We start from the raw sequence: 16747 nt of genomic DNA, 5'->3' as shown, positions 1-16747 counted from the left end.
TCCCCAAGCATCTCCAGGATCAGGCCCTTGCCCATTCTGCTCAGGAGCCTCCCCATCCCGGGCTTAGACTAAGGCTCCCAGAGCTCCTCAAAGTAAACAAGCCAAGTGCAACCGAGGAGATAAAAGGGGACCAGGGCAGCCAGGGCTGGGAAAAGCCCATAAAGATTAGGCTGACAGCCCAGCGGTCTGGCCACAGTCAGACCGGGAACGAACAGGCTTGCCTGGCCCGCACCGTTACCCCCTCCTTGAGTCAGCGAGGTTCCAGGCAGAGCCTCGGAAACCAGGAACTCCCTGGACCCAAATGGGAGCCGCTGTGCGATGCTTGGTTGAGTGCTGGAGCCCGTTGTTTCGGGGCCCAGCCAGGATGGGTGCCCGGGAGGGTTCCACGGCAGCGGCTTGAGACCTGGAGGAGGGGCGGCCTCCTGCGCTGCGGACCTGGCCACAAGTTCTCTGCAGGGCACTTGCCACACACCGGGACGAGCAGTTTTAACCCAGCCGCGAGCAGGACACGTCGGCTGCCCGTCCCCATCCACGCGGGTCCAGCCACCCGCACAGGGGCGGGGGTTGCGCCACGCTTTTCTTCCCGGCTCGGGGTCCACTTTCTCCTTTACTGACAACAGAGCCACAGCCTGGCCTGGGACAGCTGGCCCTCCCGAAGCTCCCCTCCGATTTCCCTCTGTCCCCAGCCCAGCCGGCCGGGAGCCACAGTCCCCGAAGTCGGCCGGACCCCGCGGAGCTCCGGCACCCTCGGAGGCTGCGGGGCCCAGGCTGGCCGCACGGCGGACCCTTCACGTCGACCCTCCCGCTCCACTCCTCAGCGCGCGGCTTCTCGCTTTCAGCTGCTCCATTTCCCAAGGACAGCACCATTTTCCCTTTTTACATTTAGATGAATAATGATATTTTTCTTGCACTGGCAAAGTTTGCAATATTTTGTACTATTTTAATATTTTAATTGTCCCTATTATCAGAGTATTCTCCTTGTCAGTTCCGTAGCATTAAGAATATTTACCTACCATACGAATCATCAGTGTGTGTGTGTTTAACCTTTAATGCCTTATGGTTAAAGTACTGATTCGATTCGTTTATTCGTCATTATTAAATATGTTGTTTTGCTTTCCTGAAAATTGCTTCACCACCCCCAGGGCCCCTGACACTTTAGTAATACTGTTGCCAATAACTTGGTAGATCCGTTATTTCAATAAACCGTGTTATTCTGCTGATATTTTACTTTTACTTCATATCCCTAAAATGTTTTCGTTTCTAGCTCTTCACCCTGTTTAGATTTTTGTCACACGGTTCCAATAATTTGTTACTTACAATAACTTGTCACAGTGTGGGTTCCGTGTTCACATTTATTTTTTTCACATCCTTACAATATCTCCCATCTTACCATCATTTGTTTTGTTAGAACTGTTCATAACACTGCAGGTATTATTCTCCATCATTTCATTATAACGTCTTGTTGCTTTGTCACTATTTATAATTTACAGGTCTGAATTTGATAGTTTCTTCATTACATCATTACGTCTTGTTACTTTGACATAATTTGTAATTTTGCTGTAGCCCTTAATACTCCAGTTATTTTTCATCGCGTCGGCATGATACTTTACATTACTCTGTAATATTATGTCTCTTAATACTTTGATCATAAATTGACATATTGAAATTCTCATATTTTATTTATATTATTATTGTTCTTGAGATTCCGATTAATATTTGTTTTAATAGTTAAATGCCACATCAACAATACATTATATGATACTGTTCTAAGCGTACTACTAACAGCATTTCTCTTAGTAGTTTTCATTGTTCATCTTTTGCCTGGAGTCTGTTTCCTACAGTTGCCTACAGTGCAGTAATTTGTTTCATTATTACGATTTGTTAAACTACTGCTACTGATTTTAATGCAATACTTCTTGCATTGCTTCTTTTTGTTCCTATTTTGGAGTTTGTCTTCAGACCTTTGCCAGTTGTGATTACAATTTCCTTGACTTTGAAAGCGACTCTTAGTTTATCATTCTTGGGCCTAGCGTCGTGTCAGGTACACTTAGCCCCGAGTCTTTGGCAATGGCTCACATTCTGATCTTTTTTATCACAGCGCACCACTCATCCATAATGTTCCTTGATTTAATTTCCACGAGTCTGTGGCATCAAAGACTGAAGTCGGGTGTTGGGATCGCTCATATTTCTGCATCGATTTTCGCCAGTACCCGGGTCCTCTTCCTTGGTCTTTCTTATTTTGAAAACACCATTTCAAGGCCAGCGCCCCTCCTGCCCCGGCTCGGCCCTGGTCCTCCGGCGCCCGCTCGGTCTCGCCTTGGCCCTGGGTCCCGTTACTTGGGCGGGAGAGCGGGCGCGGGGCAGGGGCGCGGGGCAGGGGCGCCTGCCCTCCTGCAGCCCCGCTGGCCGAGGCCGCACCCCGGCCGGGTTAATTGCCCCTCCAGTCGTCCCCCCTCCACCCTGCAGCCAGACCCCGGGCTCCGGGGGCCCCAGCCCGAGCGCCCGGCTCGCCCGCATCCCTTGAAACCACACTCACCCTAACTGCGCCCGAGGTCCGCCGCAGGCTCCGACGCGGGGCGCCGGTCAGGGTCGCGCCGCCCGCCGCGCCCTCGGGGCTGGACACATCCCGGCTGTGCAGCGGGCCCTTGATCTCCGAGGCTGCACTTTGGGGCCTCGGCTCCCTCCGCCCCCCTCCATCCCTCCCTCCGGGGCCGCACCCCCCCTGCGGTGACGTCGCCGCTGTCAATCAGCCCGCGCCCGCCGCCCCCCCGGGGAGGGGGCTCCGGGGTCCCCGAGCTCCGCAGACCCCCGCGCCCCGCGCCCGGGGCTGGCCGCCCGCGGCACCCCGCGCCCCGGTGCCCTCCCCGCGGCCTCGCCGACAGGCTCGGCGGCCGGTCCGCATGGTTTAGATTAGAGAGGCGGGAAGGCGGGACGGCGGTGCTGCGGCGGCCCCCACCCGAGGGTCGTCCGCGGGGCTCGCAGCCCGGGCGCCCACGGCCCGGCCACTCCAGGCAGCCGCCGACCCGCGGGGCCCGCAGTGCAGTGGCCGGGACCGCTGCCCCCGCACGCCATGCCCACCAGCCGTGCCCACCCCGGGCCGCACACCTGCCAGCTCCGGGCTCGGGGCACGGCCCCTCTGCTCCCGGCCCCGCCTGGTCCGCAGGAGCGTCCTGGAGCGCCTCGGCGTCTGCAGCGGAGGTCGCGGGTGAGGGCAGGCCCCGCGCTCGCTAGGGCAGGGAGCAGGCCCGGAGGCCCGGCCTGGAGCGGCGGAGAGGTGCGGGGCTTCCGAGGCAAAGCCCAGGCCTGGCCTGAAGGTGCCAGCTTGGCGGAGCCTTTGGGGGAAACTGGCGCCAGGGGCCAGGACTCCACCAGCAGGTCCTCAGGATCCTCTAAGGCAGAAGACGAAGCCCAAGGCCTGCAACTCCAGTCCAGGAAGCTGAGATGGGGGAGCGTCTGCCCTGAGCCCGCCTGGCCTCCATGCCTCAGAAAGTGAGGTCCCGCCAGCTGCCTAGACCTCCCTGTCCAGCCTGCCTCCCTCCGGGTCCACTCACCTTTATTTCCCTGCATCTGTCTGAACCTCCCAACAAGCCCCTGAGTCTCCACCGCACACCCTTGCAGACCCTACCACCCAGCCTCACAGCCTGTCACATGCCCGAGGTAACCAACCGGCAAGGATAAGCCTGCCCGCCATCCTCTAGAAGGCCCAGGAATCCTAGATCCATAAGGACGCTCAGGTTGGGGCCTGCCTCTCAGCATGAGCTGAAGTCCTCCCTCCCCTGGACCCCCAGCCTCCCGGGTGGGCCACTCTTCCTCTGCTGCTTGGGACCTTGGAGTCAGCCGGAGGGGAAGGCAGAGGGACGACAGCGGAGGGGAGCTCCTTTCCTGGTGGGTTTCTCCTTTTTCTAGGAAACTGAAAGCCGGGGATTAGTGCCCCCCTCTCCCTGCTGTGCTCAAGGGAGGAAGCAAACGCCAACTCAGAAAAGCCAGCCACTGCTGTCAGGAGCCCAAGACACCTCTCTCCAGTGTGCCCAGTGCTCTAGAATTCCACCGCCCCCAGGGTCTCTCACCCCACCTTCAGGGCTCCCAACCCAGAGAGGGAAGTAAGGGCCAGAGGGGTGGAGAGGCTTGATCCGCTCCCAATCCTGCCTCCTTCTGGAGTGGAGGAAGGGAAGGCTTCCCTGTGTTAGAGAGAACTGGACAACACACCTTGGCTTCTGCTCCCCAGCTCCGGTCCCGCCCTCGCCAACAGCTTGTAGGGAAATACCTCGCAAATCCACGGTGGACAGGCTAACCAACGAACTACGGGTGGCAGGGTGAGTCGGGAGGGCAGGGAGTCACCAGGTACTGTGGAAAGACGGAGTCAGGCAGATTCTGGAAGGAATTTGTGGACGGCCATTGGAGGACGTTCCTAATGAAACCATGCAGTGGAGCTTTATTTAAAAAAAAAAAAAAAAGCTAGAGTGGAGCCTTCCTAAAAGTCGGGTCTTTCTGGAGATGGTCTAAATCAATAGCAACTGGTCCACAATGGCGTGCAGAAGTGAGATACGGCAGGGACCGGCCAGGCTCTGGCAGTGAGGGGGAGGCCACCGGCCAGCCCGCACCCAGAGGTGACCTGCACGGGAACTCCATCCCAGGAGTAGGTGGCCTGTTTTATTAATCCAACACACATTCTGACACCTTTGAAGCTGGGCTGCACCTTATAAGCAATGGTGCACTGTAGTTTAATGATCGTGTTTTTTCTTCTTAGTGATATATAAAGGAACACAACCAACGGGGTGTTATTTAAGTGATGAGCAGCTTACAACTGACGAGTAGAGTCTTAGCTGATGAATGGCCCGGGGAGAAAAGGAAGATGCCCCCCCCCAGTCTTTCAAAACTGCTTTGAGGAGCTCAAAGTACACCCTGTCCCCAACACACACTAGCTAAGTAAATGACCAAGCATTTATCTCATTGGTTTGCGTCTGATTAGAGAGAAGCCTCAGCGTTTGGTGTCAGGCTGACCTTGGTTTTGAAATCAGGCTCTCAGTCCTGGCTCACCATTTAGCAGTAGTGCGACCCTAGGCAAGCCCTGTAACAAATGGGGAGAACCACGCCAACCTCTCAGCCCACTGGAAGGATTGGCTAAATGAATGCAGGTGAATGCCTGTGGTGGGTGGTTAATAAAGATATTAAGGACAACAAGTATTTTTAAATTTTATTTTATTCCTCTCCCTCTCCCAAAGAGGCTTGAGTTGCTTTGTAACCAAAATACACTAGTAAAAATACAAATAAAAGCTGGGCATGGCAGCGCATGCTTGTAATCTCAGCATTTGGGAGGCTGAGACAGGAGGATACAGGCTCTTGGCCAGCCTCGGCTATTCAGTGAGGCCCTTTGCAACTCAGTGAGAGCCTGATTCGAAATAAAGAATAAGAAATAGGGCTGGTAATGTAGCTTGGTGGTGGAATACCCCTGGGTTCCATCCCCAGTACCGCCAAAATAAAATAAACTGCTAAATGCTGTGGTGAATGCCTGTAATCCCAGCAACTTGGGAGGCTGAGGCAGAAGAGTTTCCTAGCCTGGGAAGTTTAATGAGACCCTGTCTCAAAATAAGAAATAAAAAAAGGGTAGAATGTAGCTCTGTGATCGAGCACCATGGGTTCAATCTCCAGTCAGTACTGTAAAAGAAAAAAAAAATAGGCAATTTAGGTTCACGGCAAAGGAGAGGCATATATGCTATCACAAAGTGCCAACAACATTGCTATAATTGAGAGCAAATCTGGCCGAGGAGCAGCAGGGCAAAATGGTGTTCCACTTCTTGGAAAGTGATTCTTTGGTAACGGGAGGGAGAACAAACTCTCCCTGGTCCTAAATTTTATTTATTTATTTATTTATTTATTTATTTATTTATTTATTTATTTATTGGTGGTACTGGGGGTGGAACCCAGAGGCTTTCTACCTCTGGGCTATACTCCCAGACCTGTTTTGTATTTTATTTGGAAACAGGGTCTCACTAAGTTGCTGAGAGCCTCACTAAGTAGCTGAGGCTGGCTTCGAACCTGTGCCATCCTCCTGTTTCAGCCTCCCAAGCGCGGGGATTACAGGCGTGTGCCACCACGCCTGGCTCTGGTCCTAAATTTTGAAAGCTGTTTCTCATGGAAATTTTGATTGTGATTTCTGTCCAGGGTTTTACCGTTTGCAAAGGGCTTTTGCAACTTCTATCTCATTTGAGGTTCTATTAACTGCATTTTATCTCTAGCCTATATATTTATTCATCCAAAGACATACTTATCAAGTACTCGCTATGCGCCAGACACAAATAAAAGGCCAATAACCAACCACTATATTTCTCAGCGGATTGGCTAATCAGTACTACCTGCACACGCACTAACAAATGGCTGGCGAAGTCATAACGAATCACCTAAGTAAAGAATTCCAGAGGGCAGGGGCTGCACGAGAAGCTGGAAAACCCAGTCAGCACCGGAATGGAACCGGGCTCACTGGGAACCGGGTAGATTAGGTTGAGGACGGCTGCCTGAGCTGGCGCCATAATACAGTGAAAAGCAATTAAATTTAAAAACAAAAAGCAAGAGAAACAAGCAAGCAAGCAAGCAAGCAAAAAAAAAAAAAAAAAAAAACAGCCGAGTGTGGTGGTGCAGCCTGTCATCCCAGTACTTGGGAGGCTGAGACAGGAAGATCACAGGTGTGAGGCCAGCCTCAGCAACTTATCAAGACTCTGTTTTGAAATTAAAAAAAAAAAAAATAAAAGGGTTAGGAGTGTCATTCAGAGGTAGATGATCCCTGTCTTCAATCCCCAGTGCAAAAAAAAAAAAAACCTAAGTTTTTGGAGCATTTAATAAATACTAGGGCCAAGCCCCAACCCAGATCAACTGAGTCCGAACCCCCGTGAGCAGAGCCAAGGTGGGGAGCCGCCGCACGCCCACTCGACGCCGCCGTCCTCTGGTCTCCCAGTCTCGGCAACCAGCAATCGTCACGTGATCCAGCACTGGCCAATGAGACCTGCGCAGAAGACTGGAGGGGAGGGACGTGGTGGGGAAGGTTTTGCTTTCTTGATAAAGTGGAAAGCGCAGCCTTTCTTGTTCTGCGGGTGAGCCCCTGGGAGTTCTCACCCTCTAGAGACCTTAATTAAGGCAAGGATGAAAGCTCACGATATCGGAACAAAAAGAGCGAGCTTGGGTTCCTTGTGGCAACACAAGGCAGGTAAGCCAGTTCTAGTTGCTTCTTGTGATGTGAGTTAATAAACCCTGTTTCTTTACATCACTAGTAGTCTGGATCTCAGTTTGCTACAGGCAGATACACTCCTGAGACTGAGGTCAGGCCCAGCTCAGAGCTGAGTGAGTTGACAGGTACTCGGCCTTTGGGAAGATTCGTCCCCAGGCCCCGCACTCCCTGCAGGTGCCTTCCCACCCACATCCGGGAAACGCCCCCGCCCCTTGTGTCCCAGCGACGGGATTCTGTGTGTGCTGCGGTCTAAGTCCTGGGGCTCTGACTGAGCCTCCAAAAGGGACAGGGTGCGTGAGGCCACAAGGCATTCACCTGTCCCCTACGGCTTTATTGTCATCCAGTAGCCCCACATCTTGGTTCCAGATGCCAGAGCCCAGGGAGATGAGCAGCTGGGCAGCTGGGGTGGGGGCAGGGATCCGGCCGCTCCGGAGCTCAGGGTGTGAGGCAGGGGGCCGCAGCTGCTGCCGCCCAGGTGATTTCCCTCGCAGCACAAACGAGGGCTGCTCATTTGACCTCTACCTGAGCCTCCCCAGCCTGCCTCCACCGGAGAGTCAAGAAACTTCCAGTCAGACGGAGCTGAGCACCGGGCTACCCCAGCCCTGACCTGGCTGAGGCAGGCTGGGCTGAGCATCTTTGAGACCAAGGACACAGACAGTGATTCTCCCTGGGCACAGGCTAGGCGGGTCCCTGCCTGCGGAGGTGAGGCCCTGTGCACCTGGGCCAGCAATGCAGACCTCCTGCTCCAGAGTCCTCCTCTGTAGGTGCATCCAGGGAGGCCTATCACCCCAGTACACCACAGGCTCCTAAACCGCGGCTCTCTTTCCTTTACTCCAGAAAGACCTCTCTGAAATATGTGATTATTTTACTATCTGCCTGAGGAAGGTATACCTGCTTACAGCTGTGTTCGGTGAGAAAAATCTCCAGGTCAAAAATTATTTAGTTATAATAATTTAGTTATACTAATGCACCGGGCATGGTGGTGCACAGCTGTAATCCCAGAATTCGGGAGGCTAAGACAGGAGGATGGTGGTTCACGGCCAGCCTCAGCTACTTAGTGAGGCCCTTTGCAACACAGTGAGACCCTGTTTCAAAATAAAATACAGGGCTGGGGGCATAGCCCAGAGGTAGAATGCCCCTGGGTTCCATCCCCGGTACCGCCAAAAAAAAAAAAAAAAAAAAAAAATGTTATCCAACCTTCCCCTCCCCCATTTCTCCCTTCCATCATTTCATGCATAATCCAAAATGGGATTTATTTTTGGTGTGTGTGTGGTACTGGGGTTCCTGGAAACCCTTCTACCTCCAGGCTACACTTCCAGACCCATTTTTATATTTTTATTTGGAAACAGGGTCTCTTAAGGCAGCGAGGCTGGCTTCGAACCTGCCCAATCCCCCTGTCTCCACCTCCCAAGTGGGGGATTACAAGCGTGCACCATCACACCCGGCCAAAATTGGCTTTAAATTTGCTGCCTCAGGGATATTTCTGAATAGGTGCTGTAACAAATTAGAATTCAAGAATAAAAGATTGTACAGGTTATCTGAAAGTTCTTGGAGTGTGTGTGTGTGTGTGTGTGTGTGTGTGTGTGTGCGCGCGCTGGGGATTGAACCCAGGGGCATTCTACCTCTAAGTTACATCCTCAGCCTTGTTTTCTTTTTCTTTTGGAAACAGTCTAAGTTGCTGAGAGCCTTGCTAAATCACTGAGGCTGCCCTCAAACCTGTGATCCTCCTGTTTTAGCCTCCCAAGTACTGCAATTACAGGCGTGCGCCACCACACCCGGCTGGATTCAGGTCTGAATTCAGGGCCACACATAGTGGCTTGTGCTCACAGCCTCGGCCTAAAGAAGCCAAGTATGGAAGATTTCGTGAGTTTAGGAGTTAGAAAGCAGAGCGGGCAGCACAGCCAGACCCCTCTCCAAAAAAAAAAGCCCGGGCGTGGTGCACGCCTATAATCCCAGCATTCGGGAGGCTGAGACCGGAGGATCGCAGTTCACAGACAGCCTCAGCTACTTAGGGAGGCCCTCCGAAACTCAGTGAGACCCTGTTTCAAAATAAATAAAAAATAGAGCTGGGGGTGTAGCGCAGAGGTCGAATGCCCCTGGGTTCCATCCCCAGACCAGGAAAAAAAAAGGTTCAAAAAACAAAAACCCTAAGTTCAGGTCCTCAACAGGCTGTTTACAAAGAGACTTGGAACACAGTCAATTTTAGGCCTATGTTTCTTCATTCGTCAAATGACTTTAATGGTAACATTAAATTAGCCGATGGTGACCTCACAGGCTAACAGGAAGGATGAAGTGGTATCTCACAGACAAAAGTGCTTCAAGTGCTCACAAATCCCTAACATATATTTTGTGCCTGCCATGCGTGTGCAGCAGGCTGCCAAGAGCCTGACCTGCATTCTTGATCTCAGTGCAACCCCACCCCCCTACCAGCTGGGCACTATCATAATCCTAATCTTAAAGCCAGGCCTGGTGGCACATGCCTTGGAGGCTGAGACAGGAGGATCACAGGCTCGAGGCTTGCCTCAGCAACTTAGCAAAACTCTCAGCAACTTAGACCCTGTTTCCAAAAATAGATAAATAAATAAATAGGACTAGGAATGTAACCCAGAGGTAGGATGTCTGTGGATTCAATCCAGTACCCCCCCCACACACATCTTTATCTGTAAAGTATAAAAAAGTATATACATATATATGTATACTTTACAGATAAAGAAACTGAGGTCAGATCATTGGCCCGAGGCCATACAACCAGGAAACGAATTCAGGATTTGCAGCCAATTAGTCTGGCCCTTCAGCACATACACGTCTAAATATCCTGCTGTAGCCAGGCACAGTGGCACACATCCACCAGCCCAGCACTTAGGAAGCTGAAGGACAAAAGCTCCCCAGATCGGAAGCCAGGTAACCAGTGCTAGTATACCCCTGGGCTCCATCTCCAGTACCACAAAAATAAAATAAATACACCCGCCCTATGGTCACTTAACCTAAGTGAGTTTTATGTAGTAACAGAAATAAGCGTGTCCTCACAGGGTTGCTGTAAGAGTAACAGAGTGTCTAGCCAGGCATACAGACAGCTGAGGTAGGATTGCTTGAGCTTGGGGGTTTGGGACCAGCCTGAGAGACATGGAGAAACTCCATAGCTTAAAAAAAAAAAAAAAAAAAAAAGTAACACAGTGCCTGGCGAATAGTAACAATCAACCACTCCTGTCATTGCAGACAGTACTTTCCCAAAGTTTCACAGTCGGAAAAGCGGTCTTTGAATCTCTAAGACTCTCTAGTACATCTTCACCGATGAGTGATTTCATTGTTGAGCTTAGGGTCTTGTGCAGGCTACATTTTCTTTTCCTTTTTCTGTTAGTAGTAGTGATTGAGCCCAGGTGCTTTCTACCTCTGAGCTACACCCCAGCCCTTTTTATGTTTTGTTTTTGAAACAAGGGCTTGCTGTTGAGAGTCTCACTAAATTGCTGAGGCTGGTCTCAAAACCGCAACCCTCCTGTTTCAGCCACCCAAGTAGCATGCTAAATTTTTTTTAAAGTAAAATATCCACCAAGAGGCCAAAGACTTAATCATCTCTCTCTCTTCAGATTTCTCAACGAGAGCTGCCTCCAGCATCCTTCACGGTCCCCAAAACATCATGCTCTCTGTCGTTGGCCCCACCAGCATCGCTCCCCATGCGGATGGGCACGTGTACACACACAGTATGGCACGGTTTTCATGTACAAGATGGTGTTGATGGTCCTTTCTGGAAACACAGCCGAGGCCAAAAGAGGCAAATTCTTGACTATACTAAATGCAAACGAGAATGAGGAAAAAATGTGTTTTCATATGGAATAAAATCCTCTACCTAGCTTATGCTTTCATGTGGAATAAGATCCTGCGTCTAGCTTCAACCTTTCTTGTTGCAGTAGGTCCTTTCTCTAGAGACTCGGAGGCTTGCTGGGGCTCTGTTAACTGCTCAGACCTCCACAGTAAGAGTTTCCATTTCCTCATTCTGAAACTGGGTGGATGTCCAGGGAGCGCTTTGCCCTGGAGCTGGGCCAGTACTGGCACCGCGTAGGGCGCAGATTCCGCATGCCCTAGGGAGGAGAAGGCAGAAAGGGTCCCCAGGCCCAACCCACCTCCTTGCATTTTCTGAAGTTTCTTCTTTGAACACGTCCCTGTATTTACTGGGCCTCATTTAACCTCAGCCTTGTCCTCCTGGGGTCATTTACTTGGTAACTGTCTCTCAGCCTACTCTGGGAATCATAACCCTTATTGATTCCCTCCAAGTTGGCTGGAGGTTTCCCCGTCTTCTTTCTGGACCAGTGCACGCTGATTTCCAGTTCTGGCCTTTACCGAGAAAGACACCCCATACTGGTAAGGGGCCTGCCTGGAGGACTGTCTAGGGGTTCCTCGCTCCCACGGTGGCCCTTCCCAACTCACAGCAAAAGGACCTGGAAGCCACTTTGGCTTCTTAGGCGTCAGGTAAGGTGGCGGAGCACCTTCCACCACCACGATCCCACCAGGAGCTCCCTGAGTGGCTACTGAGGCTGTCCTTCAGGTCAAAGAGCCTGTACTTCACCAATCACAGCTCTGATCGGCCTGGAACTCCGCCTCCTCTCCGCCATCTTGGATTACGTAGAGTAAAGCGACCACTCACAGAAGGGAAAACAGGCGAGGGCGGGGTGGAAGCCCTGGCTCCCGACCGACCACGTGGCCGCCGGGCCTGGCCTTCCCGCCACCTGCAGCTCGCAGCCTGGCCCCTGTCGAGTCGCAGCTGCCGCTCCCAGACGCCACCCCAGACCGTCGCCAGGGGATTAGTGTCCGTCTGTTGGTGGGGACAGCCTCGGTGGGGGTTGTCCGGGCCCAGACAAGAGCCTCCACTTCTCCTTTCTCCAGGACCCCTCCCCCACCCCAGGCCTACCTGGGCGGGGGGGAGGATTGTTTTGGGGGGTCTGACTGCCTGGGGTGCTGGTCTCTCTCAGAGCTGAGGTGTGGGGTGGCCGGAGTCCCCCCTCCCTGCCAAGCCGGAGCCATATGTGCTGGGAAGTTCATTTCCCCTTGTTTTGCAGAATGGGCTCTGGGATTGACCCCAGGAGTGACCCCAGTGTCAGGAGGCATTAATGATCTCCATACGGGTAATAAACAGGCAGACCGGCTGGCTTGGTGTAGAGGTGCCCTGGAATGGGGCCGCCTTATTAGCCTCGCATTCGCTCTTGGGTAGAGGCTTAATTAGCCAGGGCTCCCTTTTTCGTCTCCCCCGCCCCCAAGCATCCTTGAGCGCCCTGGGAACTCGGTGAAAGACCCCGGAGTCTTCTGGTTGGCTCCTCTGCGCCTCGTGGGCTTCCTCGGGAGGCAGCCTTTGCAGAGGTCAGCCCGGCCATTTGCTCACTTCTAATGGGACTTCTGGCTCCGTCCTGATAAGGCCCACCTCCTCGTCGAGCCTCCAGAGGCCAAGTCCACAAGCATTCTGTGTCAGCTCGTTTTTTATTTTGTCTACCAGACCCAGGGACAAGAAGACCTTCCTCTTACTTCGCGGGACTGGGGCTAGAACTCAAGTCCTTGCACATGCGAGGCAAGCACTTGGCCTGAGCCCAGCCTCACTGTGAGGGTACAGGAGACTGAGCCCAGGGCATTCTGCTCCAGAGCAACACCCCGGCCTTTTCACGATTAAAAACCAATTCGAAACAGGGTCTCACAAAGTTGCTAAGTTTCTAGGCTGTCCTCAAGCCTGCAATCCTATCTTGGCCTTCCAATAGCGGGGTTACAGGCATGGGCCATCATGCCTAGTTTATTGTTTTTATTTTTAGACAAGTTCTTGCTAAATTGCCCAGACTCGCTTCTCTCTCTCTCTCTCTCTCTCTCTCTCTCTCTCTCTCTCTCTCTCTCTCTCTCTCTCTCTCTGTGTGTGTGTATTTTACTGGGGATTGAACCCAGGGACACTCTACTATTAAGCTCCACCTCCAGCCCTTTTTATTTTAAGATAGAGTCTCACTAAATTGCCACAGCTGGCCTCCAATTTGTGCTCCTCCCGCCTCAGCCTCCCCTCCCATGCACTGAGATTGCAGGTATGTGCCACTGTACCCTGCTCAGGCTGATCTTGAATTTTCAGTCCTTCTACCTCGTCCTCTAGTGTAGTTAGGATTACATCTGTGTATCACTATGATTAGTGATGAACTCTTATCTCTTCTGACCATTTGAGGTTGAGCTGGTTGAATCTTTTTTTTTTTTTTTTGGTGGTACTGGGGTTTCTGGAAACCCTTCTACCTCGGGCTACACTCCCAGATACCTATTTTTTGTATTTTTATTTGGAAACAGAGTCTCTTAAGCCAGCAAGGCCGGCTTCGAACCTGCGCGATCCTCCTGTCTCCGCCTCCCAAGCACTGGGATTACAAGCCTGCGCCACCACGCCCAGCTGGTTGAATCTTAATTTCCTGAAGAATGATAGCTTTACCCCTAGTCTTTAGCAATTGTTTAGATTATTACAAAGCAAAATCTGATTTATCACAACACACACACTCTCTCTAAATGCATTTCCATCCTGGAAGTTATTATTTGTTTTTATTTTTATTTTTAATTTTTATTTATTTATTTATTTGTGTGTGTGTGTGTGTGTGTGTGTGTGTGTGTGTGTGTGTGTTACAGGGGATTCAACCTAGAGGCAATCTACCTTCAAGCTACACCCCCCAGCTTTTTTTTTTTTTTTTGGACAGGGTCTCACAGGGTTACCGAGGTTGATCTCAAACCTGTGATCCTCCTGTCTCAGCCTCCCAAGTCCTGGGGTAACAGGCACGCGCCACTCACCTGCCCTGTTTGTTCTTAAGTGTGTGGTAAGACCTGTTTGGGCTCAGCTTCCTTATCTGCACATTTCATTTAATAGTCTCCAAACACGACATGCTAGGCACAGTGCTAGACACTAGGGGAGCGGAGGAAAAACTGGGCCTCCGTTGGGGAGCCTCTGACCTATGGAGGAGACAGGCTTGTGAACATATGCAGTGATAAATCCCGCTCAGGGCCGTGTGTACGTCCACACTGAGTGAGGAGAGTAGGCAAGAGAGGAACCAGCTCCCCACCTTGAGAGAATCTGAGTCCATCTTGGTTTTTTCTTTTTTTTATTATTATTATTTTTTCCATCTTGGTTTTGGTTGTTTTTTTTTTGGGGGGGGTGTTGTACTGGTGATTGAATCCAGGGACATTCTATCTCTGAGCTATACCACCAGCCCTATTTTATTTTTTATTTTGAAATAGGATCTCAGTAAATTTTCGAGGCTGGCCTCAAAGCTGTGATCCTCCTGTCTCACCCTCCCAAATACTGGGATTACAAGTGGGCACCACCACGCCCAGCTGATTCCATCCTTGTGGGGCTGGGGGTAGGATGTGGGAGGGTACTCTTAAGAGTCCTTCCCTTTTGTTTTGTGGTACTGGAAATGAACCCAGGGGCATTCTACCTTCAAGTTACACCCCCAGCCCTTTGTGTTTTTTGTTTTGAAACAGGGTCTTGCTAAGTTGCTAAGGCTGGCCTCGAACCCATGATCCTCTCATGTATTGGTAAGTCCATATTTGGAAGAGAATGTGATTTCGAGAGATAGAGAATGTGGGAAGGCACCCCAAGCAGAAGATGTGTACAAAGGCACAGAGAGGCATGTTTGGGGGCAGTGGAGCTGGGGTGGTAAAAGCCTTACCTATGGAAGGGAGGGCTTGGGAGGGACCTCGTAAGCCACGTGAAGAACTTTAAGGCTGAGCTTGGTGGGGCTGCCTAGAAGCCCAGCTCTATGAAGGCTGATGCAGGAGGATCACAAGTTCGAGGCCAGCCTGGCTAACTTACTGAGACGCTGTCTCAAAATAAAAAATAAAATGGCCGGGGAAGTAGCTCAGTGACAGAGCACTAACTCGGCAGACACAGACCTTGAGTTGGACCCCGACACCACGAAAGCAAATCAGCTAAAAAAATGACAAGAATGCATGGCTGGGTGTGGCGGCTCTGCATGTAGTCCCAGGAGGATTGCAGGTTCATAGCCAGCCTCAGCTACTTAGCAAGACCCCATTTCAAAATAAAGATTAAAAAACATGCATGGGTAGGAAAAAAATCCTACATTAATCCTACTGAGAAAATTTAGTTTCTTTCCTGTTATTCTCATCAGAAATAAATAAGGTTTTTATGCTCTAAAAAAGTACAGATTCATTTTCTTTACTGTCAAAAATCATTTTAAAATTATGAAACAAAAGTGAGACCCTGTTTCAAAATAAAAATAAAATCGGGCTGAAGGTATAGTTCAGAGGTAGAATACTTCTGAGTTCAACCCCCAGGAAAAAAACAAAAATAAAACACACGCACACACACACACACACACACACACACACACACACACACAGAGTTTCAAACTCCTGAAGTTCTAAGAATATGTGTGTGGTATGTGTGTGTACATCTAGTTTGTTCCCACAAACCCATGTTATTTCATTTGCCTCAATGAATGCTTCACTGGATATTTTGGTTATTCCAAATTTTCACTGATTTATACAACACGGAGAAGAAACAATTAGCTCCAAAGAAATTGGGAATTTAAAAAGTAGATCCTAAACACCTTGAAATGATGGACAGAAATATTGAAGGTCATCCGAAGGTTGCTAACCCACTTCGTGGGGAACTAAAAATACTTTCAAAACAGCAGCTGCACGTTTGGGTCTGGGTCACTTCCACGAGGCCACGCCGTTGCTCGGCCTGCCTGTGGCCAGGCCTGGCCCCGCTCCAGCGCTCTCCTCTCTCCCCTGCATCTGTGCGCCTCCCGCTCCCTCTGTCCACGGGAGACAGCAGCCTCTTCAAGTGCGAGGCTCCACCTGCTGCCTGCACCAACCTCTCCTCTGCGCTCCAGTCACACTGGGCTCTCTGCAGGCCCCAGCAGAAGAGAGCAGTGTCCCCGGGTTTCACACTTGCTCCAGCATTACCCTCCCTCAGCCTGCCAGCCGGCCTGGGAAACTCCTGTGCGAGCACGGCGAGGGTGCTCCCTGGGGTGGCTGCCCGGCCTCTGAGCTTCTGGCTCCTCCCACCCCAGCACAGCCTCAACCCTGCCCCCTGCCCAACCCTACAAGGTGGGTGAGGAACCTGCACTTAACTATGGAAGGGAACCCATGCCTGGAGGCTAAATGCCAAGAGTCAGGCTCTCCTAAATCCAGCACCCCTTCCTCCACCCTGGCATTCTGTACTCGGCCCTGGTCTCTCCCGTGGAAGGCGCTCACTCGAGACCCTGCCGGCCTCTTGCCGGGCTTGGGTTGGTGTCCCCTCGCATCCCTTGGCCAGCAAAGAAGCAGCCGAGAGGACCTGGCTGCCCTCTGAGCCTTCAGGCCAGGAGCACAGGTGTGAGGGAATCCCAGGCCGCAGGCTTCCTCACACGCCACGCTGGGGCAGTTGGGCATGGTGATTCTCTGTTGTTGGGGGGCTGCCCTGTGCAGCCTAGGGAGTTCCGCTCTGCAGCACCCCTGGCCTCCACCCACCAGATGCTGAAGCAGCCCCCGCCCCGGGCTGTGAAAACCAAAAATGCCTCAAAACATTAC

The sequence above is a fragment of the Muscardinus avellanarius genome (assembly GCF_963383645.1).
Source record: "Muscardinus avellanarius genome assembly, chromosome: 16".
Classification (NCBI taxonomy): domain Eukaryota; kingdom Metazoa; phylum Chordata; class Mammalia; order Rodentia; family Gliridae; genus Muscardinus; species Muscardinus avellanarius.
This window is presented reverse-complemented; position numbering follows the sequence as displayed.